Genomic DNA, 27,889 nt, shown 5'->3' with positions numbered 1-27,889 from the left:
ATATCACCAAGTCAAATGTAATGAAGAAAAATCACAGCAGATCATATTTTTATTCATCAAGGATGTATTTATATTTATATATAAATTTATATATATTTATATATATATATATATATATATATATATATATATATATACATGTCTACAGTATATGAACATGAGTTGTACAGTTCAGTGTGATCTTGGGAGGAGTAGAGAGAGACTGAGTGAGAAAGGTTGAGAGGTTAGAGTCTATATTGAGGGTGGGGAGCGCTGGACAGCCCGCGATGGCTGTGTTTCCATGCAGACGGGCCAGGCGGGTGGTTTCGGAGGAGGATGTGAAGCGGGGAGCTACACCCTTGTGTTCAGCTTTGTTGTGTGACACACACTCAGCCCACCCTAACATTCCAGCTGCTAAATGTGGAGCTCAGTACAATTGCAGGTTAGCAGAGTTACAAATGAGACCAGCGGCTCAGCTGAGGACAGAGAGGCCCGTACAAAACTTTACCATGGTAACCATGGTCTACAGTTATTGTTAACCGGTGTAAAATTATAATAGTGTTCACTTTGAAGAAAAGATTGTTCTTTAATGGTTCTTTACACAGTAACAGTTCTATTTCAAACCATACTGACGTGAAGAACCGTTATTGCTTCAAATGGTTCTATGTTGGAGTTTAGGGATCTTTTTTCTGTAACGGTGTAATCTGTGACCATTGAGTTTCTGGAGCTCAAATATAAAAATCTGCACAGATTGTCAACACACTCTCAACACTTGATATCCTTCTTAATTAATTAATTAATTTTATTATTTTTTTAAATGTAAAACCCTAGAGGCAACAAGACCAAGTAGATATAGTGGTTAAAATAATATAAAAACTAATATCAATGAAATAAACTATTATTAAAAAGGTTCTTTTGACACCATTAAGGTTCTATATAGTACTTTCAAAGCATGATTCTATATGGAATCTTATAAAAGGGTTCTATTTAGTTCCAAAAAAGGTACTGTTATTGTTACAAGCGGAAGAACCCTAATCTGGTTCTGTTTAGAACCACCTTTCCTAAGAGTGTATTTGATCTCCTTCAAACCTTTGTATGACTCTTTGTGACGCACTGTTTTATTTCTTTACAACAACAATTTTATTGTACAAACCCGATTCCAAATAAGTTGGGACCCTGTACAAATTGTGAATAAAAACAGAATGCAATGATGTGGAAGTTTCAAATTTCAATATTTTATTCAGAATACAACATAGATGACATATGTTTAAACTCAAATGTTTAAACTGAGAAAATGTATCCTGTATCAATATATCAAAAATAAGTTGATTTTAAATTTTATGGCATCAACACATCTCAAAAAAGTTGGGACAAGGCCATGTTTACCACTGTGTGGCATCCCCTCTTCTTTTTATAACAGTCTGCAAACGTCTGGGGACTGAGGAGACAAGTTACTCAAGTTTAGGAATAGGAATGTTGTCCCATTCTTGTCTAATACAGGCTTCTAGTTGCTCAACTGTCTCAGGTCTTCTTTGTCGCATCTTCCTCTTTATGATGCGCCAAATGTTTTCTATGGGTGAAAGATCTGGACTGCAGGCTGGCCATTTCAGTACCCGGATCCTTCTTCTACACAGCCATGATGTTGTAATTGATGCAGTTTGTGGTCTGGCATTGTCATGCTGGAAAATGCAAGGTCTTCCCTGAAAGAGACGACGTGTGGATGGGAGCATATGTTGTTCTAGAACTTGGATATACCTTTCAGCATTGATGGTGCCTTTCCAGATGTGTAAGCTGCCCATGCCACACGCACTCATGCAACCCCATACCATTAGAGATGCAGGCTTCTGAACTGAGCGCTGATAACAGCTTGGGTTGTCCTTGTCTACAGAACAGTTTTCCACTTTGCCACAGTCCATTTTAAATGAGCCTTGGCCCAGAGAAAACGCCTGCGCTTCTGGATCATGTTTAGATATGGCTTATTTTTTGACCTATAGAGTTTTAGCCAGCAACGGCGAATGGCACGGTGCATTGTGTTCACCGACAATGTTTTCTGGAAGTATTCCTGAGCCCATGTTGTGATTTCCATTACAGTAGCATTCCAGATCACGGGCATCCAGTATGGTTTTCCGGCCTTGACCCTTACACACAGAGATTGTTCCAGATCCTCTGAATATTTGGATGATATTATAGACTGTAGATGATGATAACTTCAAACTCTTTACAATTTTTCTCTGAGAAACTCCTTTCTGATATTGCTCCACTATTTTTCGCCGCAGCATTGGGGGAATTGGTGATCCTCTGCCCATCTTGACTTCTGAGAGACACTGCCACTCTGAGAGGCTCTTTTTATACCCAATCATGTTGCCAACTGACCTAATAAGTTGCAAATTTGTCCTCCAGCTGTTCCTTACATTTAACTTTTCCGGCCTCTTATTGCTACCTGTCCCAACTTTTTTGGAATGTGTAGCTCTCATGAAATCCAAAATGAACCAATATTTGGCATGACATTTCAAAATGTCTCATCTTAAACATTTGATATGTTATCTATATTCTATTGTGAATATAATATAAGTTTATGAGATTTATAAATTATTGCATTCCTTTTTTTATTCACAATTTGTACAGTGTCCCAACTTTTTTGGAATCGGGTTTGTATTAAAAATATGGTGTTTTGTGGAAACTATGGTTACCATGGTAAATGTTTTGAAGGGTGTGCACATTTTGTGTGCATTTATGATTATGATATATGTATTAGGATCCGTATGTTTGCTCATAACTTTGTGTGTTGGTTCAAACAAGGAAAGGATAATTACTGTGAAGATTTTGAATTGCATTTCACTGTAACAATGCATTCCTGTTGACATATTCACACACTGATGTCAGAACAAGGCTTTTTGTCCTCCTGATGTTTTGCTTTTTTTCTTGCTTTAAATACTCATGCATTGTCATTGCATATATCAAATAGCTGTAGTGTGTACAGTATATATTTGAACAAACAAATCCTGGGCTGGAGCATGCATAAGATGGAAAGTGGATTGCCAAATGACCTGCCAAGCATGTAAAGCATAGTAACTTTGTTTCAACAACTGCGCCTGTTACTTGTGGGGTTCCTCAGGGTTCTGTTATTGGCCCTATTTTATTTATTTATTTATTGAGTTATGGATCATTCCAACCTAATTTAACCCATGGATATAATGAAAATATTTGGTCTTGATGAGTTCGTCTTTCAAGCTACAGCAGAGAATGTTTTTTTATGGGATTCAGAGTAGATTCTATGAGGAAACACATGAGCATACGTCATAATCTGTTAGGTGTGAGTGTCTGATGATGACAGAACAGGTAATGCAATAATCAGAGACAATATGTGACTGCAGAGAGGAGAACAATACCACAGACATGCAGTGACACGGGTCAGGGTCACGCTTAATGACTTATAATCACACATGAACACATTCATCGGGGTTGGGCAGAATTCATTCTTCAAGAATCCTTTCAATTCATGAGAGTGAATTTCAACTGAACTGACCACAACAAGCACACATACTATATATCAATGTTTTTTTATTTGATCAAAACTTCAAAACAGGAATATTGTGAAGTATTATTGCTATTCAAAATAACTGCTTTCTATTGTGATATATGTTAGGATCGCAGCTAATGTCAATTTTAAGATCTTAGACAAATGTCAGTGTTGTTTTAGTGCAGGTCACAGCACTGAGTCTGCACACTTGAGTTGTTAATGACCTTCGTATAGTCAGAGATGCAGGTAACGCTGCAGCTCTGATTTTATTGGACTTTAGTGCAGCTTTTGACACAATAGTCCATGTGATTCTTATAAAGTGGTTATACCATTTGACTCAAATTTATGGGATGGTTTTAGAGTGGTTCAAGTCTTATCTTTCAAATAGATCATTCTCTATAAAGTATGGTAACTTTGTTTTTCAACAACAGCGCCTGTCACTTGTGGGGTTCCCCAGGGCTCTGTTATTGGCCCTTTTTATTTACCTTGTATATGTTGCTCCTGTGCTCAATTAACAAAAAACAAAAAAAAATGCCATGTCTTACAATTTGAATGCTGAAGATACACAGATTTATCTTCCTTTGAGAGTGGGAGAGAAATATAGCTCTAATTTACTTTTTGCATGTCTAGAGGAAGTTACGAGCTGGATGGCTCACAATCTGGTTCAGTTGAACCAAAGTAAAACTGAGATTATGCTTTTTGGTGCTGCCAGAGGATGCTTAGTCATGTCAACGTATTTAGGTTCATGGTCAGACTATTGCCATGATCAAATAAGGAACTTAGGTGTTGTGTTTGACCCAGAATTTTGATGCATCCATGCTGAATAAAAGTATTCATTTAGTTTCTTTCAGGCATACTAGTAGTATTGTCATCTATAATTTGTTCAGCTGTATAATCTAGTGTCACACACACATTGAACTAACACAACTGAACAAAGCTGAGTCATCGCATCTTGGTCATTTGTTTTTTTTTATTCCTTTCCCAAAAACCCACCCACCCACCCACCCCCACACACACACACACACACACACACACACACACACACACTCTCCATGCCAATGCCTGTAGACACACTCATTAAGAGACCACGGGTAACACACACACACCCTTTTCATGGCACACCACACTGTGGGCCTCAGCATCTGCCTGCTGACACACACACACACACACATACACACACACACACACACAAAGTCATTGTCAAAGCCCCCTCCACCCAAACACTCAAACACACAACACCCACCCTCAACGCTTCCCCAAAAAGAGTGTCTGCCCACAAAGTCAAGTTCAAACACACTCGAAAACCCTCTTTGTTCAATAGACCGAATGTTAAAACACACACACACACTTCTAAAGAGGACCAAGAGGCAGACTGTGGTTTAGGGTCTGGGGTTTTTATTTAAAGGACGTTAAACCCTTCAGGTGTTCAGTGAGGTGAAGACACCCTGTACAGCCCGAACAACATCTGCTGCATATGTGATGTCATGAGGACGAGGATAAAATGCTTTAAATGTACAGTGCAATTATGGACACTTAAGATGCTTGTCTCAATGTCACTGCAAAAGATACCAAAAAAAGTGAAACAAATGTTTATGGTTAATTTTATGAACAACATCATATTTCTTTTTTTTTTTAGAACCATTAAGTTGTTCATTCCCTCAATATTTTATAGATCATAGTAGTGTTATAATTTTACATTTTTAATAATTTTGTTTAATGTTTTTGACATTTTTATTAGTTTTTGTGGTAACACTTAACTAATGTTAACTAATGAAGCTTATTGTAAACTACATTAGTTAACATGTACTAATAATGAACTGCACTTCTACAGCATTTATTAATATTAGCTAATGATAATTTCAACATCTACTAATGCATTGTTGAAATCAAAAGTTGTATTTGTTAACATTTTATGCTCTGTCAACCAACATGAACAAACAGTGAAACAGTTAACTAACATTAACAAAAATTGGTAACACTTTATTTTAGTGTCATTGTTACATGTAGTTACTATTGTAATACCTATAAATTATGCATAATTACATGCAACTAACCCTAAATCAAGCCAAACCCTAATCCTAACCCTATAGTAAGTACATGTAGTTATTTAATATTAATCAATACTTAAATGTATAGTTACACTGTAACAAAAGTGTAACCCAAAAATGAATAAATATAGTAGCAAATGTATTGCTTATTGTTAGTTAATACATTAAGTGATGTTAACAAATGAATCTTATTGTAAAGTGCTTGTTTTAATGTCTATATAAATGTAACATTTTTTATTTAAATTATTTTAGTAAATCAAGTTTAATTAAATAAAAATAAGAAATCTTGCCATGGCAAGTTTTTGTACATTTTATTTAATTTCAGTTAATGTTTTATTTCAAGTATCTAAAAAGTTTTTATTTTTATTTTTATTTTTTTTATGGTTTTGGTGTTAGTTAGTCAACTATACACTTTCTGGGTTAAAAACAACCCAAATTGGGTTGAAAATGGACAAACCCAGCAGTTGGGTTAAATGTTTGATCATCCTGCTGGGTAGTTTTATTTAACTAAAAATGACTGTATGTCTGGCTTAAAATGAACCCCAAATAGGTTGGAAATTAAAAATCAGACACATAATTACAATAATAATCAAAAGGTGAACATTTATTAATATCAATTTGATAAATGTTTATTGTTTAATTATTATTCATTACACTTATTAATAAATGTTCATTTCCAACATACTTTGGGTTCATTTTAAGCAAGCAATACATCAATTTTTACACAATAGTTGAGTTGAATAAAACAAACATTTAACCCAAACTAGCGGTTGGGTTAAATGTTTGACCCAACCTGCTGGGTTAAAACAACCCAATCGCTGGGTTTGTCCAATTTCGACCCAATTTTAACTCAGCATTTTTTTAGAGTGTAATAACCCTTCTGTAATGTATTTTTATTTTCATTAAAAATATTAGCATTACAGTATTTCTTTCCTATAATAAAGTACAAATGTACTGTTTTACATGAGTATCATCATTGAGAATGAGCTCAAAATCTGCTTAAACATAATGATAAAACCATTATAACATAAACTGCAATGCGGCAATGATGCATGTGGATTTATGAATGAGATACACAGCTTTTGTTTCATGAATGAGGCCTATTTTATTTATAAAAATATCTAGATTTACATTAGGTGTTAAATGTTTTAGGGTGACAGTTGTAGGTGTGACTTAAGAGTCCAAATCCATTTTAAGACCCCTGCAAATGTAAAACGAAGCTTAAAAACTATTATTTGTGTATACCAGCACCTGCCACGGTCAGTATTTTTGCTAAATGATTCCCCTCAGAAATCCAGTTCTGCCCTGTGATTTACTAACAGTAAATATGCAATTAGTGTAAATAGTTTGGATGATGGTCATGTCCTCCCAAAACTCAGTGTGTCCAAACCCAGACGTGATGACGAAGGAACGACGGATGCACTCACAAAAGCTTTCGCTCTGCCCAAAAAACCCCCGCAGAAACCGAAGTTACAGTCACACCATGCGGTTTTTGTCCCGGCCTGACACTGGGGGTGATTATGTGCAGGATTCCAGTCTGTTCGGGGCAGGAAAGGAGGGCAGGGGTTTGGTCTAATTAAACATTAGGCTGGTAAAGTCGTTAGTCTTTATGTGGGTTCGGTTTTGGCGAGTTTTAGCGAGAGCCAGTGTATCCAGTGAGACTTGATTTAATTTTACGCCCCTCTGACACAACAGGGCATGTTTTGAAGACATGAGTGCAGGGTGTGGGGTGACGGTTCGCTCACCAGTAGATTTCAGTCTTAACCGGGACACGTTCTGGTTGGACCTCATTGTGCATTAAGAGTTTTTGGTTTGTATTTTTCCCTGCCACCTTTAAACTGATATTGATCTGGTGGGTTGAATTTATTAAGATGCTAAAAACATGATTTGAAATTCATGGTTTGGAGCTACACCCACCGCTTTCATTTCACAGTTTTTTGAATGACTAAAATCAAAGCACCAGTGATCAGTGTCTGTTGAGATAATAGAGAGGCATCTTAAGCATTTAATGTGTGCAGTAGGGTGTGCAAATTAAACTGTTAAGTACAGATTATTCTAGATCTTTAAGTTAACCGACGGGTTTTTGATTGTGCTCGCCGTTTCATGGGTTTGGCCACTTCTCTCTTATTTAATTCATCTGTCGCCACCTTTTATAAACTCCAATAGCATCATAATTAATCATCAGGGTGTGATGACTGCGTTTGACGACACTCTATTCTTATAAAGCTGCTCTAATTATTGTCACTTTCCTGTAAAAAGGTACCTGCGAAACAAGTGCATTTGTTCTTACAGTGGCCCTAAAAAGATATTGAGTTAGTCTTTGCATGTTGCATCTACTTTCTTGTCGTTGTCTGGCAACTAACTTAAAAGATGCTGGTAAACGAAGCACCAGATTCTCTCTGCTTTCACAATACAAAAGAATGAGTAAATGTGTTTAGCAAATAGACACGTGGGTCGCTGAAATGGGGGGACAGTTCGTGAAAATCTGGTCATTTTAACATATAAAGTTCATGACATGATGCTCTGGCTGAGAGCAGCAGAGACGTGGAGGTTTAAAGAGCGTCTGCTGAAGTATCTCTCACACACACAGAAAATGTGGCAATCTGTGCATAACAAGGTGTCCAGACTAGAAAACAGCAATAAAATGTGACTGTCCGACATTCAAACGAGCATCAGCCTCTCAGGAATGCTCATTAAAGGAGAAATTAACCAACGAGTGGGACAGAAGCAGAGTTCATTTAACAACTTTGACATATGCTGTACATGACGGTCACAAGCACACAACCCTCCTGTGTTTATAGACTTTTCTGCTTAATAGCTGATCATGTTATAGTCATTGTGTGCTTTTTGTTTTTCTATGCATTTAATTTTGCATAGTAAAATAAAGCCTGTAGCTGTAGTTTTTTTTTGCCAGATAATTTTGTCAGATAGATTACCTAAACCAAGTTTAGTGTTTTGTTCTCCCTCATATTTAAAATATTGAAAAAATATAAAATAATTTCCTCAAGTTTTTTTGGATTACACAAAAATCCCTTTTGCCATCACTTATATTTATTTTTTATTTTATTTTATTTATTTATTTATTTATTTATTTATTTATTTATTTATTTATTTTTGTTTGTATTAATTTAACCAACTGCTTGCCCATTATACTTGGCTTATTAGAAAATAAATAAATAATATTAATAGAAAATAATATTAAAATATAAACAAAATAAAGATTGGTGTCTTATCAAGAACCATTTTTGCTGTATAGATTTTTAAAAAATAAAATGTTTTATTTTATTTTTAATAGGTTCTTCAAATCAGTGCTTTGGTTTATGAAATAATATTAAACTGGAGAAAATCTGATAAAAAAAATGATTGTATTCTTATCAAGATCAATCTTTTGCTGTGTAGATTTTCAAAATGTTTTTAGGAGATTAATAAAATTATTGATGTTTTATAAGTTCAGTGTTTTGTTTTATGAAATATTAAACAGAATAAATAAAATCTGAAAAAATTAAAGTTGTCTTCTTGCTTTATATATATACATACGGAAGAGGATTAGGGCCAAGCAATAATAAAAAAATAAAACCATCTCGAGCTTAAAGTTGTTAAATTTCGAGAAAAAACTTGTTAAATTTCGAGAAAAAAGTCTAAATAAAATGTTGAGAATAAACTCATTAAATTACGAGAAAAAAGTCGTTAAACAAATTCGTAATTTAATGAGTTTATTCTCAACATTTTATTTAGACTTTTTTCTCGAAATTCAACAAGTTTTTTCTCGTAATTTAACGAGTTTATTCTCAACATTTTATTTAGACTTTTTTTCTCGAAATTTAACCAGTTTTTTCTCTAAATTTAATAACTTTAATCTCGAGATGGTTTTATTTTTTTATTATTGCTTGGCTCTAATCCTCTTCTGTGTGTATATATATATATATATATATATATATATATATATATATACAGTCAAACCAAAAATTATTCAGACATATTTCATATTTTTGATATATTTTTACTAGTGGGTGCAGGACACTATAGTTCATTTATGTAAGTGAGGATAGCAAAATAAACTAAACTGTGACATATTATACACAAAAATTCTTCATACAGTGGACTACAAGTAAAATTTATAAAAATTTGGAACCAAAAATTATTCAGACACTTTGACCTGACCATGTTTTACTTAAGTGATATCTGACATAATTAAGATTATTTTTTTCTGACACAGTTTAACTCTGAGAGCTTGTCATATTTTATTAGCTTTTTTTTAAACTGTAGTGAATAAACTGAATTAATAAATGTAATGTTCAAGGTGTCTGTATAGTGTTCTTTTGAGAATAATAAAGTTCAGATCTGTAAAAAAAATAGATGCTTCTTTAAAGAACTAGAGAATAAAAGTTTTTTTTGTGGAACTTAAAATATGCTCTCTTGTGATATCTGTCTCTAAACTCCTTTTGGACCTTAAGGAGTGTGTATTAATGAAAACTTCTTATCCTGCACTGATAATACTGAATCTGTGAGGTAAAATGCAACTACATCGGAAACTGTGTAATAAGGAAAACTGTCTGTCTCTCTCTCTCTCACCCTCCCTCTCCTGTACCTGACACCTTCTACGTCCTCCATGAACTTCTCTCTTCAGTCCATCTGCCCCCTTACCACCTCTCCCACACTCTCCCAGCTCACCCACCTACTCAACGGGTGCTCACACACTCACCCAGTGCCCGACGACGGCAGCGGGCGCAGCAGGGGGCCTCCCGCAGTTCTGCCGACCACCAACAGGGGGCATCAGCAGCCAGAGCTGTGCAGCACCTGTCTTCATGCATACAGAGCATATTACCATATTTCTTCAGTATGTTGCATGTATATTGTTTCACAGTATGAACATTTTCTGAATGCAATGAATATTCAAATGACCTGCAGTATTTGGCAAAATGTGCAGTGTTCAGCAGAGCACATTACATGAGGTCCACGATGCAATGCACTGTGGCGGTCATGTGACAACAAGGTAGCATATTACTTTTTTGAATATTGTTGCACATTTTCATTACTCACCTTCATGTCATTCCAAACCTGTATGACTTTAAATCTTCTGCTGAACACAAAAGAAAATATTTTGAAGAATTTTGGTAACCTAACATTTTCTGTTTTTATTGAAAAAGAATAAAAATTTTGGTAACCAGTTTCGGTTCCCATCGACTTCTATTTTACAAGAATTTTGGTAATCAATTTCAGTTTTCATCTACTTCCATTGAACAAGAATTAAAATTTTAGTAACCAGTTTTGGTTCCGATTGACTTCCATTGTTACAAGAATTTTAGTAACCAGTTTTGGTTCCCATTGACTTCCATTGTTACAAGAATTAAAATTTTAGTAACTAGTTTTGGTTCCCATTGACTTCCATTTTTACAAGAATTAAAATTTTAGAAACCAGTTTTGGTTCCGATTGACTTCCATTTTACAAGAATTTTAGTAACCAGTTTTGGTTCCCATTGACTTCCATTGTTACAAGAATTAAAATTTTAGAAACCAGTTTTGGTTCCGATTGACTTCCATTTTACAAGAATTTTAGTAACCAGTTTTGGTTCCCATTGACTTCCATTAATACAAGAATTAAATTTTAGTAACCAGTTTTGGTTCCGATTGACTTCCATTTTACAAGAATTTTGGTAACCAGTTATGGTTCCCATTGACTTCCATTTTACAAGAATTTTGGTAACCAGTTTTGGTTACCATTGACTTCCATTGTACAAGAATTAAAATTTTAGGAACCAGTTTTGGTTCCGATTGACTTCCATTTTACAAGAATTTTGGTAACCAGTTATGGTTACCATTGACTTCCATTGTACAAGAATTAAAATTTTAGGAACCAGTTTTGGTTCTGATTGACTTCCATTTTACAAGAATTTTGGTAACCAGTTTTGGTTCCCATTGACTTCCATTGTTACAAGAATTAAAATTTTAGAAACCAGTTTTGGTTCCGATTGACTTCCATTTTACAAGAATTTTGGTAACCAGTTATGGTTCCCATTGACTTCCTTTTTACAAGAATTTTGGTAACCACTTTTGGTTCCCATTGACTTCCATTGTTACAAGAATTAAAAGTTTAGAAACCAGTTTTGGTTCCGATTGACTTCCATTTTACAAGAATTTTGGTAACCAGTTATGGTTCCCATTTACTTCCTTTTTACAAGAATTTTGGTAACCAGTTTTGGTTCCCATTGACTTCCTTTTTACAAGATTTTTAGTAACCAGTTTTGGTTCCCATTGACTTCCTTTTTACAAGAATTTTGGTAACCAGTTATGGTTCCCATTGACTTCCTTTTTACAAGAATTTTGGTAACCACTTTTGGTTCCCATTGACTTCCATTGTTACAAGAATTAAAATTTTAGAAACTAGTTTTGGTTCCGATTGACTTCCATTTTACAAGAATTTTGGTAACCAGTTTTTGTTCCCATTGACTTCCATTGTACAATGAAAGCCAATGGGAATTGAAACTGTTTGGTTACCAAAATATCTTAAAATCTTAAAATATCATACAAAAGTCATACAGGTCATACAGTCATACAGGTTTGGAACAACATGACGGTGAGTAAATGATGACAGAACTGTCATTTTCTGGGTGGACTATCCCTTTAACACAAAAACAATTCTAACAAATTATTTTACTCATTAGGATCTCTGCTGGTGTGGACTGATGACATATGGTGGACAGCAGTAAGAAGGAAGAAATGGACTGAGAACTGCTGACACACACACACACACACACATGCACGCACACACACACCAATTGTCTGGCTGGCTTTCTGTCCCCACCTGCTGGCTAAAGAGCCAAACACACACTGAGTGAGTAGTTGTGTGTTTGTAACACCTGGTAATCTTCAATTATGTTTAAATGTCCAGCCATTTAAGCTCAACACTGCCTGTCAGTCTTCATTTTCTGTCTATAGCTGTGCTGTAGTAGTGCTATAGAAAAACTGAACTACATTTTTACATTTATAGTTTCAAGAAAATGTGAGTAGTGTTTGCCTGTACAAAACCTGCCATCATAATGCTAGAATATTGTGTGTGGTTTCCAGGATGTTGCTATGAAGTTGCTATGGCTTTGTGAGTGTTTTTTTTCACATTGATATTCAGTTTCTTGGGAGTTACTAGGGTGGTTTGGGTGGTTTCCATGCCGTTGCTATGCAGTTGCTAAGGTGTTCAAAGTGTTTGTTAGTGTGCTTCTATATGGCTGGAAAAAGTTTTTTTTAGTTTTTTAGGATGTTGCTATGCTTTTTCTAGGTGGTTGCTAGGGTGCTTTGGGTGTTTTCCATGGCATTGCTATGCAGTTGCAGGTTTATCACATTATTATGTATTTTAGGGAGTTACTAAAGTGTTATTACACTGCTATGTGGTTTCTAGGCAGTTACTATGGTGTTCTGCATCAGTTTCCAGGGTGTTGCTATGCAGTTGCTAAGGTGTTCTGAGTGTTTTTATCAAATTGCTATGTGGTTTTAAGGGAGTTACTAGGGTGTTCTAGATGGCCTCCAGGGTGTTGCTATACAGTTGCTAAGGTGTTCTAAGGGTTTTCATCACACTGCTCTGTAGTTTCTAAGGAGTTAATAAGGAGGTTCCAAGGCATTGCTATGTAGTTGCTAAGGTGTTCAGAATGTTTTTAGAAAATTGCTGTGTGGTTTCTAGGGAGGTTTTTAGGGAATTGCGATGCAGTTGCTAAGGTGTTTTAAATGTTTTTATCACATTACTACATAGTTTCTATGGAGTTACTAGGGTGTTCTGGGTGGCTTCCAGATTATTTCTATGCGGTTCCTAAGGTGTGCTAAGTGTTATCACACTGCTTTGTGGTTTAAGGCAGTTACTATGGTGTTCTGGGTCAGTTTCCAGAGCATTGCAATGGACTTACTATGGTTTTCTGACATTGCTATGAGTTACTGGGGTGCTCTAGGTGGCCTCCCGGGCATTGCTATGTGGTTGCTATGGTGTTCTGAGTGATTTTATCACATTGCTATGTGGTTTCTAGGGAGTTACTAAGGAGGTTTCCAAGATGTTGCTATGCTGTTGCTAAGGTGTTCTGAGGGTTTTTATCACATTGCTATGTTGTTTCTAGGGAGCTACTAGGGTGCTTCAATTGGATTCCAAGGCATTGCTATGTTTCCAAGGTGTTGCTATGCAGTTGTTAAGGTGTTCAGAGTGTTTTTAGAAAATTGCTGTGTGGTTTCTAGGGAGTAACTAGGGAGGTTTTTAGGGCATTGTGATGCAGTTGCTAAGGTGTTTTAAATGTTTTTATCACATTACTACATTGTTTCTAGGGAGTTACTAAGGTGTTCTGGGTGGCCTCCAGAGCATTTCTATGCGTTTACTAAGGTGTTCTAAGTGTTGTAGGGAAAACACCCTAGGAAGTAAAATTAGCTCAAATGAAATATTTAGGGAATTATAAAGAGTTGTTTAGATTACAACCGAGCAACTGATTCGTCCAGCGTTCATTTGCTCGAGCCGTAATAAGCTCTTGTAACGGATATAAATATCCAACAATCGTGAAAACACTGATTAGAGCACGGTAACTTGATCACAGTTTAAGACATTAAATCATAAAGCACATAATACAAGACACTTTCCTTTTAAAATCTACAAGAGATTTTATTTATTCTAACACAAACTAATCTAACACAAAGGCACGCACATACACACACACACATTCATACGCGTTGCAGTAAGAAGGAAATGAGAGAGAAAGAGTTTTGAAAGAGAGAGAGAGAGAGAGAGAGAGAGAGTGATCTGATTAACCGAATTCCTATCAATGCATTTCAAGGACCAGAACGAACCATGAATCATTCATTTATGCACCAGTTCAGTTTTGGTCTGGAGGTACTTGCGTGCGTTGACTTAAAGGTGAATTTCCCTCGTCGTGCAGAGAGGGGTTTCCCAAGTCGATGATTGGTCCAGATCAGGTCCGTGTGGGACAATGAAGGAAGTCTCTTTGTCGCTGGAGTTGAAGCGGCAAAAGTTGTTGGTTGAACTTTGCGGCGAAACGTAGGACACGAGACTTTCAGCGGTAAAGGAAAATTAAGTAAAGAAAAGAAAAGTGAGTGAAGGTTGGATGGCTTGAATGAGCGGCTGGTCTGTTCTTCTTGTTACTCCATTGTTCTTGGTACTCTGGTCATGGTTTCTCTTACCAGAACTAACCAACTCCAGTTCGTTTACTAACCAACTTCTCCCGTTCACTATCTTGCCATATGATCATTTAAACTTAGTTGTTTGTCACACCTCTGAGGAGTCTTGGCCAATCAGACATTGTCCTGTTTCAAGAGGGCCTTCCTCTGCCCCCAATAAAACATAAGTGTCACATCTCGGTCTGTCTCTGCTTTAGCAGATTGCCATTTTAACATAATTGCTGTTAAATGGGATACAATACATTTTAAACAGATTTCATTCAAGTCAGGATACAGGAAAGGGGGAAAGAATCAAATTAAGTCCAAATAAGGCATACTTTCATTCATTCAGTCAAGAGTTAACACATTTACATGAATTGTGAGTGTTTCTAAAGCCTAACTGTTTACAGGTAGTACTTGTGGACACATAATGCAAAATGTATGTAGTTAAAAGATGTTTGATAAGTCCGTTAAAATTGTTGGAACAATTTTGAAGCAGATTTATTTGTTCAACAGTCTCTTTGGCTCTCCTGTGAAGTAAGGAAACTAAAGGGTCTGGATTGTCTCTCTGTCTTCTTGGGTGACCCTTTGGTATGTCGCTTCTGCTATCAGGAAGCATGTGTCGTAAAAGTAATCAGCCTGGCTTTATCTGCAGACAGTCCGGAGCCGGAACCTCAATTCTGAATTAGAATTATGTTTTGAAAGAATCATCTAAATGATTCATTTGTCTGGTTCGTCCACAGTTCTTACAGTGTTATCACACTGCTATGTGGTTTTTAGGCAGTTACTATGGTGTTCTGGGTCAGTTTCCAGGGCATTGCAATGGAGTTACTATGGTGTTCCGAGTGTTTTTTTTGTTTTTGTTTTTTTGTTGTTTTTTTATCACATTGCTATGAGTTACTAGGGTGCTCTAGGTGGCCTCCAGGGCATTGCTATGTGGTTGCTATGGTGTTCTGAGTGATTTTATCACATTGCTGTGTGGTTTCTAGGGAGTTACTAAGGAGGTTACCAAGGTGTTGCGATGCAGTTGCTAAGGTTTAAATGTTTTTTTGTTTCCCCACATTGCTATGTTGTTTCTAGGGAGTTACTAGGGTGCTCCGATTGGCTTCCAAGGCATTGCTATGTGGTTGCTATGGTGTTCGGAGTGGTTTTATCACATTGCTATGTGGTTTCTAGGGAGTTACTAGGATGTTCTTGGTGGCCTCCAGGTTATTGCTGTGCAGTTGCTATAGTGATCGGAGTGGTTAGTGTGTTGCTAAGTGGCTTCTAAAGTAATTTTAGCATGTTGCTATGCTGTTTCTGAGTGGTTTCTAGGGTGTTTTGGGTGGTTGCTTACTTTCAATGTCAAGAGTTTCACATGCTTTAGGTCTGTTGACTAAGTAACGGCACATCTTTCCTCAAGACGCATGATTTGAAGAATCATTTATGTCTGGAGCACAAACGCTGCAGGACAAGTCTTGTGCACTATTTTAAGGGTAACTGTTAAAAACAGGTGGCACTGCATGTAGAGTTCATACAGATCTATAGACAGGCGAGTGAGCAGCAGGTGTCGAGGTGGCTGAACTCAGGGCCTGATGTTGTTTATGTTTGGGATGGGGCCGTGGACCAGAAGGAAGGGAGGTGGCCGTCCTGCATAATTCCACGTTTCAGTTTTTAAACGCAGGCCACAGCCTCACAGAAATATCATCACGCCGGCTCTCCCTCGCTAATTACTGCCTTCAATACCCTCCACTGGCTCTGCTCGCTCGCTCTGGACAGATCTGCAGTGTTCACAGAGAAAAACAAACGCAAAACAGTCGTTACATGAACCCACTTGTGTTGTGTCTGGAAAGTGGGGCCCGTTTTGGGTGATATGCGGAAATATGGAATTATGGATTTGTCGTTTCTATTATGTGGATGCTTTTGAACTGTGTAACCCACTCGTATATACCCACTTTGTTATAACTTAAGAAGTATTTCTATAATAGAGCATAGCAGACTTCAAGTTTATTGATTATAATTTGGTTATTTAGGCTATGACAAGAAAATAAACAGGATGGGAACATCATCATTTTACATGAGAATGTCAACTTTGATTATAAATGCTTCATTTTATATATTGTAAATTCTTTTTTTTTCTTTTTATATGATATCTTACAGTTTCTTGTGATTGTATAACACTCTGGAACTCTTTTAAATTTAACATTTTTTTTATTTTGATATTATCAAACTTATTTCTGTAATTTAATATTTTCACACAAATCATCTAATACCAAAAACCATCACAGAATTTATCATTCCATATCCATTGCTAATACTGGCTTTTGTTAGTTAAAGAGATTTGACTAAAGAATAACCTGATATAAGGTATATATGTATATATTAGGAATGCTGGAAAAACTATTAAATTAAACACCAATTAAAACAATATTGCAAAACAATATTTTGATTATAGAAAAGAAATACTGCTTGGAAAAAAACATCCACTCCAACTAAGTAGTTGAATTATTCTGTGAAATTCAACCTTTTGTTCACTTATTGTGATGAAACAAACTAATATGATTTTCATCTTTAAAAAAATCCACAATATTAAGCCAAATTAGGACTGACCCAGATCACACATGTAGTGGTCACATTGTGTGGGAATGTGTGTGTTTGTTAGTCGCTCAACCAGCTGAATGAGGACACACACAAAGGTTCATGACAAATAAACAGTCAACAAATTGTGCCGCCTGAGCCCACTGCCCACACACAGCCTGGCACGACGCCCGTGTGACTCACCCATCTAATGACAGACTATTACAATAAAGTGTGTTGAATCACCGAAACAAACGCAGTGTTCAGATGGCACATATAAAACAGTCAGGCTCAGAGCCACATAAGATCTCAGCTTATCAGCATATTAGAATGATTTCTGAGGGATCATGTGATAATGGAGTAATGGAGTAGTGATGCTGAAAATTCAGCTTCACTCTGGGTTAAACACTGGGTTAAATCAACCCAATTTGGGTTGTTTTCAACCCAAAGGCTGGGTAAATATAGGACAGAACATATGTTGGGGTAATTTTACCCAGCAAATTGGGTTGTTTATTTAACCCAGCATAATGGGTTGAATCATTTTTACTATAATACTAGCTCTTTTTTTTTTTTACTTAGTACATGAATGATAAAGTTAATAAAATTAAATGAAATTAAATGATATGCAGAACAATAATGAATTTTTAGATACAATAAAATTTACACAAACCTGTATTTTACCGAAGACATGATGGAGCTGCACTGCTCTCTCCTGAAGAGGGCGCAAAAAGCCTGTAATAAATAACTCAAACACTGGCTTAAGTCTGACCCAGGAGCTGGATAACACAAAAACTACCCAAACACTGGGTTGTTACGCCTGACCCAGGATCTGGGTAACACAAAAACTACCCAAACACTGGGTTGTTACGCCTGACCCAGGAGCTGGGTAACACAAAAACTACCCAAACACTGGGTTGTTACGCCTGACCCAGGATCTGGGTAACACAAAAACTACCCAAACACTGGGTTGTTACGTTTGACCCAAGATCTGAATAACACAAAAGCTACCCAAACACCGGGTTGTTACACCTGACCCAGGATCTGGGTTACACAAAAACTACCCAAACACCGGGTTGTTACGCCTGACCCAGGATCTGGGTAACACAAAAACTACCCAAACACTGGGTTGTTACGCCTGACCCAGGATCTGGGTAACACAAAAACTACCCAAACACTGGGTTGTTACTTCTGACCCAGGATCTGGGTAACACAAAAACTACCCAAACACTGGGTTGTTACTTCTGACCCAGGATCTGGGTAACACAAAAACTACCCAAACACTGGGTTGTTACGCCTGACCCAGGATCTGGGTAACACAAAATCTACCCAAACACTGGGTTGTTACTTCTGACCCAGGATCTGGGTAACACAAAAGCTACCCAAACACTGGGTTGATACGCCTGACCCAGGATCTGGGTAACACAAAAACTACCCAAACACTGGGTTGTTACGCCTGACCCAGGATCTGGGTAACACAAAAACTACCCAAACACTGGGTTGTTACGCCTGACCCAGGATCTGGGTAACACAAAAACTACCCAAACACTGGGTTGTTACGTCTGACCCAGGATCTGGGTAACACAAAAACTACCCAAACACTGGGTTGTTACGCCTGACCCAGGATCTGGGTAACACAAAAACTACCCAAACACTGGGTTGTTACGCCTGACCCAGGATCTGGATAACACAAAAACTACCCAAACACTGGGTTGTTACGCCTGACCCAGGATCTGGGTAACACAAAAACTACCCAAACACTGGGTTGTTACTTCTGACCCAGGATCTGGGTAACACAAAAACTACCCAAACACTGGGTTGTTACTTCTGACCCAGGATCTGGGTAACACAAAAGCTACCCAAACACTGGGTTGATACGCCTGACCCAGGATCTGGGTAACACAAAAACTACCCAAACGCTGGGTTGTTACGCCTGACCCAGGATCTGGGTAACACAAAAACTACCCAAACACTGGGTTGTTACGTCTGACCCAGGATCTGGGTAACACAAAAACTACCCAAACACTGGGTTGTTACGCCTGACCCAGGATCTGGGTAACACAAAAACTACCCAAACACTGGGTTGTTACGCCTGACCCAGGATCTGGATAACACAAAAACTACCCAAACACTGGGTTGTTACGCCTGACCCAGGATCTGGGTAACACAAAAACTACCCAAACACTGGGTTGTTACTTCTGACCCAGGATCTGGGTAACACAAAAACTACCCAAACACTGGGTTGTTACTTCTGACCCAGGATCTGGGTAACACAAAAGCTACCCAAACACTGGGTTGATACGCCTGACCCAGGATCTGGGTAACACAAAAACTACCCAAACACTGGGTTGTTACGCCTGACCCAGGATCTGGGTAACACAAAAACTACCCAAACACTGGGTTGTTACGTCTGACCCAGGATCTGGGTAACACAAAAACTACCCAAACACTGGGTTGTTACGCCTGACCCAGGATCTGGGTAACACAAAAACTACCCAAACACTGGGTTGTTACGCCTGACCCAGGATCTGGATAACACAAAAACTACCCAAACACTGGGTTGTTACGCCTGACCCAGGATCTGGATAACACAAAAACTACCCAAACACTGGGTTGTTACGTCTGACCCAGGATCTTGGTAACACAAAAACTACCCAAACACTGGGTTGTTACGTCTGACCCAGGATCTGGGTAACACAAAAACTACCCAAACACTGGGTTGTTACGCCTGACCCAGGATCTGGGTAACACAAAAACTACCCAAACACTGGGTTGTTACGCCTGACCCAGGATCTGGATAACACAAAAACTACCCAAACACTGGGTTGTTACGCCTGACCCAGGATCTGGATAACACAAAAACTACCCAAACACTGGGTTGTTACGCCTGACCCAGGATCTGGGTAACACAAAAACTACCCAAACACTGGGTTGTTACGCCTGACCCAGGATCTGGATAACACAAAAACTACCCAAACACTGGGTTGTTACGCCTGACCCAGGATCTGGGTAACACAAAAACTACCCAAACACTGGGTTGTTACTTCTGACCCAGGATCTGGGTAACACAAAAACTACCCAAACACTGGGTTGTTACTTCTGACCCAGGATCTGGGTAACACAAAAGCTACCCAAACACTGGGTTGATACGCCTGACCCAGGATCTGGGTAACACAAAAACTACCCAAACACTGGGTTGTTACGCCTGACCCAGGATCTGGGTAACACAAAAACTACCCAAACACTGGGTTGTTACGTCTGACCCAGGATCTGGGTAACACAAAAACTACCCAAACACTGGGTTGTTACGCCTGACCCAGGATCTGGGTAACACAAAAACTACCCAAACACTGGGTTGTTACGCCTGACCCAGGATCTGGATAACACAAAAACTACCCAAACACTGGGTTGTTACGCCTGACCCAGGATCTGGATAACACAAAAACTACCCAAACACTGGGTTGTTACGTCTGACCCAGGATCTTGGTAACACAAAAACTACCCAAACACTGGGTTGTTACGTCTGACCCAAGATCTGGATAACACAAAAGCTACCCAAACACTGGGTTGTTACGCCTGACCCTGGATCTGGGTAACACAAAAACTACCCAAACACTGGGTTGTTACGTCTGACCCAGGATCTGGGTAACACAAAAACTACCCAAACACTGGGTTGTTACGTCTGACCCTGGATCTGGGTAACACAAAAACTACCCAAACACTGAAAAAATACTGATTTTTTTTTTTTTCTCTCTGAAATAATGTCACTTTGGTTTTCAGTGGCATTGTAATGTTTACATTAAACATGCACAAGTTGTCATATGATTTATCTTTAATATTTCACATCACACAAAAACAGCTGTTTTAACAGTAGACATATCCACTCTCTATATATATTTTCCATGACACTACTCTTATTTTAAAAAGTACTATACTTTGAAATGTACCGTGCTACTGAAATTCATGTACAATGGTTTTATATGGTACGCTATGGTATTTCCAAAGTCACTACTATGGCACATGTGCAAAACAGCACTTTTTTATGTCATGATATCAGTGTTCAACAACATCTGATACTACAATATCACCACAGTGCTTTTTGGGAGTTACAGTTATTGTTACTGCTGTAAAATCATAACATACACCTACTGTATCTTCATCTCCGGTTGCTGTTTTGTTTCATTTTTTATTTATACAGAAACTATGGTTGCCAAGGCAAATTAAGGTAAGTGTTGTCAAGCAGTTCCCAGTATAAATAGTAATTACATAAAAAAAGAGGAAAACTGGTCATGCTGAATAACAACCAGAGTAACAAACTTAAACTAGCAAAACTGTCTTGTATTTGGCATAATGGAGTCTCTCAGGAGGAAATGGAGATTTCGAGGTGCTCTCACAGAACGGGGGACGGTGTGTGTCGAGGGTTGCGTTGGTGACAGGCTGTCCAGGCCGGGCGAGAGATGGAGTGATAGAGGGGATGGAGGAAGAGTCTGCAGTCTGCAGGAAGACGGATCACACCAGGAAGATTAATTAGTCTCTGACAGCGACAGCTAAAGTGTTATTGCCATCTGGAGAGTGAGGAACTTCAGGAGACTTCTGAGTGTCAGTGTGTGTGTGTGTGTGTGTGTGTGTAAGACTTGAGCTTGGCAGTGCTGTTATTGATGAAAACAGTTCTCGCCAAAATGGCAAAGCGACTGAAAGGTGTCGAAGAAGGACATCACATGCGATGACCTTCACAAACAAAGTGATAATTGTGTGTGTGTGCTTGTGAACATGTGTTTTTGGCATGTAGAAGGAGGTGACTTTGCAGTTGTCTTTTTAAATCTTTTCAGAATATATAATAGTTCATAAAATGGCACCCCACAACATGGCCATCAATAGTAAAAAATTAAGAAAAACAAATATCAACTATTATAGCCTACTCGTTACACATTTTCCCCAGGCCCTGTGAATTCAAGCAACTCCACTTTGAGTTCAACACAACTCAACAAATAACATTTTTTTCCCACGTCCCTTATGAGGTTATTTCTTCTTTTCAATTTAAAAAAGTGTATTTTCCAGATAAATAGCTCAAATGTCATTTTACCGAGTGCTACAAAACCATGTGTACTTTACTGATCAGTCACAAGAGGGCGACAGTGAGAGGGCTGAAGACGACAGAAGAGATTTATGACCACTAGGGGGCATCAGAAAACAAAGAAAAAGATGATTGTGTGAATTGATGTCCTTTTATATGCAATTGTATGTGCTCTATGAATAAAAAATACCTTAGTTTTGTGTTGTTACAATGGTTTAGAGGTGGTTATAGACTAGAGACTTTGACCAATTACTTACAAAACAAGTACAGGGTAAAACTGGTATTCTTAGAAATACATATATCATGTAAATACTACTACAGTACTACGGTTTGTATAAAAAAATATTACTTTTTAGTAAGGGAAAGAATACTGACACCACAAAAAAAGTTGTATCGTGGTACTTTTGCAACATTTTTGTTTAGTTTGTTCATAAAACGGCATTTTAAATTTTAATACGTGAAAGGACAACAACAAACTGTTTTCTTTTTATTAGGTATCATTAACAGGTGATTTATACACTAAAAATGCTGGGTTAAAACAAGCCAAGTTGGGTTGAAAATGGACAAACCCAGCAATTGGGTTTTTTAACCCATTGAATGGGTTGTTTTAACCCAGTGGTTGGGTTAAATGTTTGCCCAACCTGCTGTAGTTTTATTTATAAAAAAAAAAAATATATATATATATATATATATATATATATATATTATATATTTATTTATTTATTTATTTATTTATTTATTAAAAATGACTATTGCTTGCTAAAAAAAACCCCAAAGTTTCTTGGAAATTAACATTTATTAATAAGTTTAATGAATAATAATTCAACAATAAACATTTATTAAATTGCTTAATAAATCTTCACCTTTTGATTATTATTGTTGCGTCTAGTAATTATGTGTCTGATTTTTAATTTCCAGCCTATTTGGGGTTCATTTTAAGCAAGCAATATGGTAATTTTTAAACAAAAAAGTTAATAAAAGAGTTAAATAAAATTACCATGTGTCCATTTTCACCCAGCTTGGGTTGTTTTAAGAGTGTAGATAAATACATTTTATTTGTTTTATTTTAAGTACTTTACTGGCACGACCTTTTTACAAACACTATTTCCAAAGCTTCAATACAAATAAAATAAAATAAAATAAAAACTTTAACAACGAGATGAGATACAACAGAATACAACAACCGCAACCATTCAACAAGATATAACTATACTTCCCTTTGAACTCAAATTCCCACAATCCCTGGTTGCCACGTGCGCGTGTCCTGTCAGCAAACCGGACTAAACGTCACATTCCTGCATTCTCATCCCTACGAGCGCGAGCGTGTGTTCGCGTGTGTGTGTGTGTGAGAGAGAGGGACGCAGGCTAATCTCTCCTTCCAGGACAACTCTCTGTCCACGGGAAGCACTCATGACCGGGAGGATTTAACCCCGGAGGACACCCGGCGATCCCCGCAGGCCCGATCGCAGATCTCTGGTGAGTATTTGCGTGTGTTTGGGCGCAGATCTGAAGGTCTCGCCGGTTTGGGGTGTTTACTGTGGCGTATCCAGCGCAGACTGTGGTAACAGCGCGCGGCCGGATGGAACGTCTGTGATACATTGTAACACTTCACACTGGCTCTGATCCGCAACTTTGTATCTTCTTGTTGATACATTGTATCGGTTTGATCTGGCGGCAGCGGTGCTTTGATCACAGACAGATGACAGATGTGTGATTGAACCTGATGACGGCTCAGATTCTTTTGATTAATATGTGTGTTTTTGTTTTTATTATGGCTGTTTTAAAAGTCTCCAGTCATAATAGGGAACTAATTCAAAGCAATAAAGACATAAATGTTGTGTTGTTTGGAGAATAACCTGTCAGATGTGTTCGTGTTAAGTGATTAACTGATCTGCTGCTGTTATGGGTCGGTCTATATAAATATCAGCATGATCATGTGATTCCTGTATTCCTGTTGGCCAGTTCTGGACAGTATTACCGGTTTCATATCGTATCGATCTCCGGTGGTTGCGTCAGACGCGGGCAGGGCCACAAACACACGCATATGCCTGCATGCAGTTAAAGAAGCCTGAGCTTCTCCTGCTGCTTCCACCCTCGTCATCATCAGTGACACGCAGCTGGGCTTCATTTACACTAGCGATTGACCGACATACAGGCCTGTCTGATACAGCAATGATTATTTGCTATTAGTGATCAGAATGCTACTATTGAACCTTAATATGCATTCTAAATATTTCATACTTATTACTTGCCATTGCATGTATGCTAAGTTGCAGATTTAATTAAATTTTTGTTGTGGACTGCCTAACAGAAGCTTTATTAAAATAATATTATGAGTTTCTCACTTGAGAATATTACTGTTATGTCTAGAATATTTTGTGCAAATAAAATAACTACTTTATAGTATGTATACTATATATATATACATTATTGTATTTGTGTGTGTATTTTGTATGTATGTATATACACAATGTGCATGTGTGTATAATGTATGTATATACACATAATTGTGTGTGTGTGTATGTATGTGTGTGTATATATATATATATATAATATACACACATACACACAACACATATACATATAAACAAATATATATACAAATGTGTGTGTGTATATATATTTGTATGTATGTATATACACAATGTGCTTGTGTGTGTTTATATGTATATATATACATGTGTGTGTCTGTGTATATATTTGTATGCATGTATATACGCATAATGTGCATATATATATGTATATGTATATGTGTGTATAAAATGTATGTATATGTACACAATGTATATATATATAAAGCACATCCATCCATCATAAAAGTAATCCATACGGCTCCAGGGGGTTAATAAAGGCCTTCTGAACTGAATATATAGGGGGAACATTGGAAGAGGTATGTGCTGTCTTACAAATCACTGTGAATTTCTCAGTATATGGAGGTATGTGTGTACAGAGAGAGAGAAAGACATGTCTATACAGGCACATGTCAGTCTGAGAGCATCACATACCGTAGTGGAGCAGTTTTACTCTTCATTAAAACTCTTAAACGTGTCATTAAAGGATTAGTTCACCAAAAAAATGAAAATAATATAATTTATTACTCACTCTCATGACCTTCGTTCATCTTCAGAACACAAATTAAGATATTTTGATGAAATCCGATGGCTCAGTGAGGCCTGCATAGACAGCAATGACATTATTAATATTATAAAGCGACGAGAATACTTTCTGTGCGCCTTTTTAACAATATTTAGTGATGACCAATTTCAAAACACTGCTTCATGAAGCATCGGAGCGTTATGACTCTTTTGAGTCTAATCAGTGATTCAGATCGTGTATCAAACCACCAAACTGCTGAAATCATGTGACTTTGGTGCTCCGAATCGCTGATTTGATTCGTAAAGCTCCGAAGCTTAAAGAAGCAGAGTTTTGAAATCGACCATCACTAGATATTGTTAAAAAGTCGTTATTTTGGGGGGTTTTTTGGTGCACAAAAATATTTTCATCACTTTATAACATTAAGATAGAACCACTGTACTCACATGAACTGATTTAAATATGTTTTTAGTACCTTAATGGATCTTGAGAGAGGAAGTATCATTGCTGGCTATGCAGGCCTCACTGAGCCATCGTATTTCAACAAAAATATCTTAATTTGTGTTCTGAAGATGAACGAAGGTCTAGAGGGTGAGTAATAAATTATATTTTTTAATTTTTGGGTGAACTAACCCTTTAAGTTAAACTATTTGACTGTATCAATGAATCTGAGAAGCTGCAGTTTGATTCAGAGCAGTGGATTCAGTGTGATCACATTCTGTCCTGTGTGTGTTTGCAGCAGTAAGGCAGGTTTCATGAGAGATGTGTGTGTTTGCAGCAGTAAGGCAGGTTTCATGAGAGATGTGTGTGTTTGCAGATGATGATGATGAAATTCTGCATGATGTCTGGAGTCGACTGTCAGATCTGATGTTGATCTTGAATGATCCACAAAAACATCTGAGAGATGAATTAAAGTGAGCTGTATATTTATTGTCTTACAGGAAGAAACGTGATATTTTTGCTGAATGTTTTTGTGTGTTTCATGCCTCGAGCTCTGAAATGTCAATTATTTCTCTCGATTGTTATCATTATACTTTGAGTATTTGTCTCTAAACCTTTATTTACATTAAAAAATCTTCAGACATTCAGAGACATTTTAAGTTCTTCAATATTTAGGTTTGCTATTGTTTGACTCAGATAATAAAAATAAGCCATTGGGGGGGTGATGTGTCTTATACACTAATATCAGAATAGACAACATTTCACCTTGTTGTATCAAATCTATTGCTTGACAAAAAGGGCTTTGTTTGTCACATAGAGCAGTGCTGATAGGGCTGTTTTCAGCCACCCACCATTGATTATCCAATCCCTGCTGCCCTCATCATGAACTAATATTCTGATTGGTTCAGCCTGACACTGTCTGTTGTTTTGATTGGTCGTTTGTGGTGTGTGAGTTGAAATGTGGGTGGAATGTGCTCACTTCCTGCTTCTTCAGCCAATCAGAACTGCCGGATCTCATCACATTCCTTTGGGATTCAGATCACATCATGAGTGTGTGAGAGAGGTAGAGACATTGGGGTGTGTGTGTGGGATTGGTATTCATTTGTGTGTGTGTGTGTGTGTGTGTGTGTGAGTTGTCTGTAATTGAGTTTTGTGGGCCTGTAGTTAAAAGACTGGTCATTTTATTGTGCTTGTTTTACAGAAAAGCCCATTTAAACCACTTTATATTGATAGGAAGGGTGTTATGCTTTACGTCCTGCTATATGGAAAGATTTTGCTAATTAACTTGATTGATAATTGCTAAATGACAAACTAAACTGCTGTGCATTAATCTTGCTGTATGTTTTATTATGATTCATTTGAAATCCATATGACTAGTACTGCATTGATTTGTAGTGTTAAAGGGATAGTTCACCCAGAGATGAAAATTATCCCATGATTTACTCATCCTCAAGCCATCCTAGCTGTATATGACTATCTGCCTTCAGACGAACACAATCAGAGTTATATTTGTTGAAGCCCAAAAAGCGCATCCATCCATCATAAAAGTAATCCATACGGCTCCAGGGGGTTAATAAAGGCCTTCTAAAGCGAAATGATGGGATTTTGTAAGAAAAATATCCATATTTAAAACTTTATAAACTTTAATAACTTGCTTCTGGCAGACGATCGTAAACATTGTTTTACGTCAAAAGAGTAACTTCTAACACAATGTGTAGCATAAGCTTGGACGCCTCTCGTGGTTCAAACAAATCAATGCGTATCGCTGTCTGCCAGAAGCTATGGATATTTTTCTTTAAAAAAAACATTGCTTCACTTAAGAAAGCCTTTATTAAAATGTATATTATTATTTTATATTAAAATTTTCCTGATAATTTCCTCACCCCCATGTCATCCAAGATGTTCATGTCTTTCTTTCTTCAGTCGAAAAGAAATCAAGGTTTTTGATGAAAACATTCCAGGATTATTCTCCTTATAGTGGACTTCAATGGACTCCAAATGGTTGAAGGTCAAAATGACAGTTTCAGTGCAGCTTCAAAGAGCTTT

General features: G+C 37.3%; 1 protein-coding gene across 2 annotated transcripts in view; it reads left to right on the top strand.

Moving 5' to 3' along the window:
- The first annotated feature begins 23,629 nt into the window (after window positions 1–23,629).
- Window positions 23,630–27,889, top strand: part of ctif (CBP80/20-dependent translation initiation factor) — a 78,319-nt gene continuing 74,059 nt past the window's right edge. For both annotated transcript variants that reach the window (XM_067374983.1, XM_067374984.1), the window contains exon 1: window positions 23,630–23,785. The gene's annotated coding sequence lies outside the window, so the exon portion shown is untranslated. The remainder of the gene's footprint in view (window positions 23,786–27,889) is intronic.

The sequence above is a fragment of the Chanodichthys erythropterus genome, chromosome 22, assembly GCF_024489055.1.
Source record: "Chanodichthys erythropterus isolate Z2021 chromosome 22, ASM2448905v1, whole genome shotgun sequence".
NCBI lineage: Eukaryota > Metazoa > Chordata > Actinopteri > Cypriniformes > Xenocyprididae > Chanodichthys > Chanodichthys erythropterus.
This window is presented reverse-complemented; position numbering and strand designations above follow the sequence as displayed.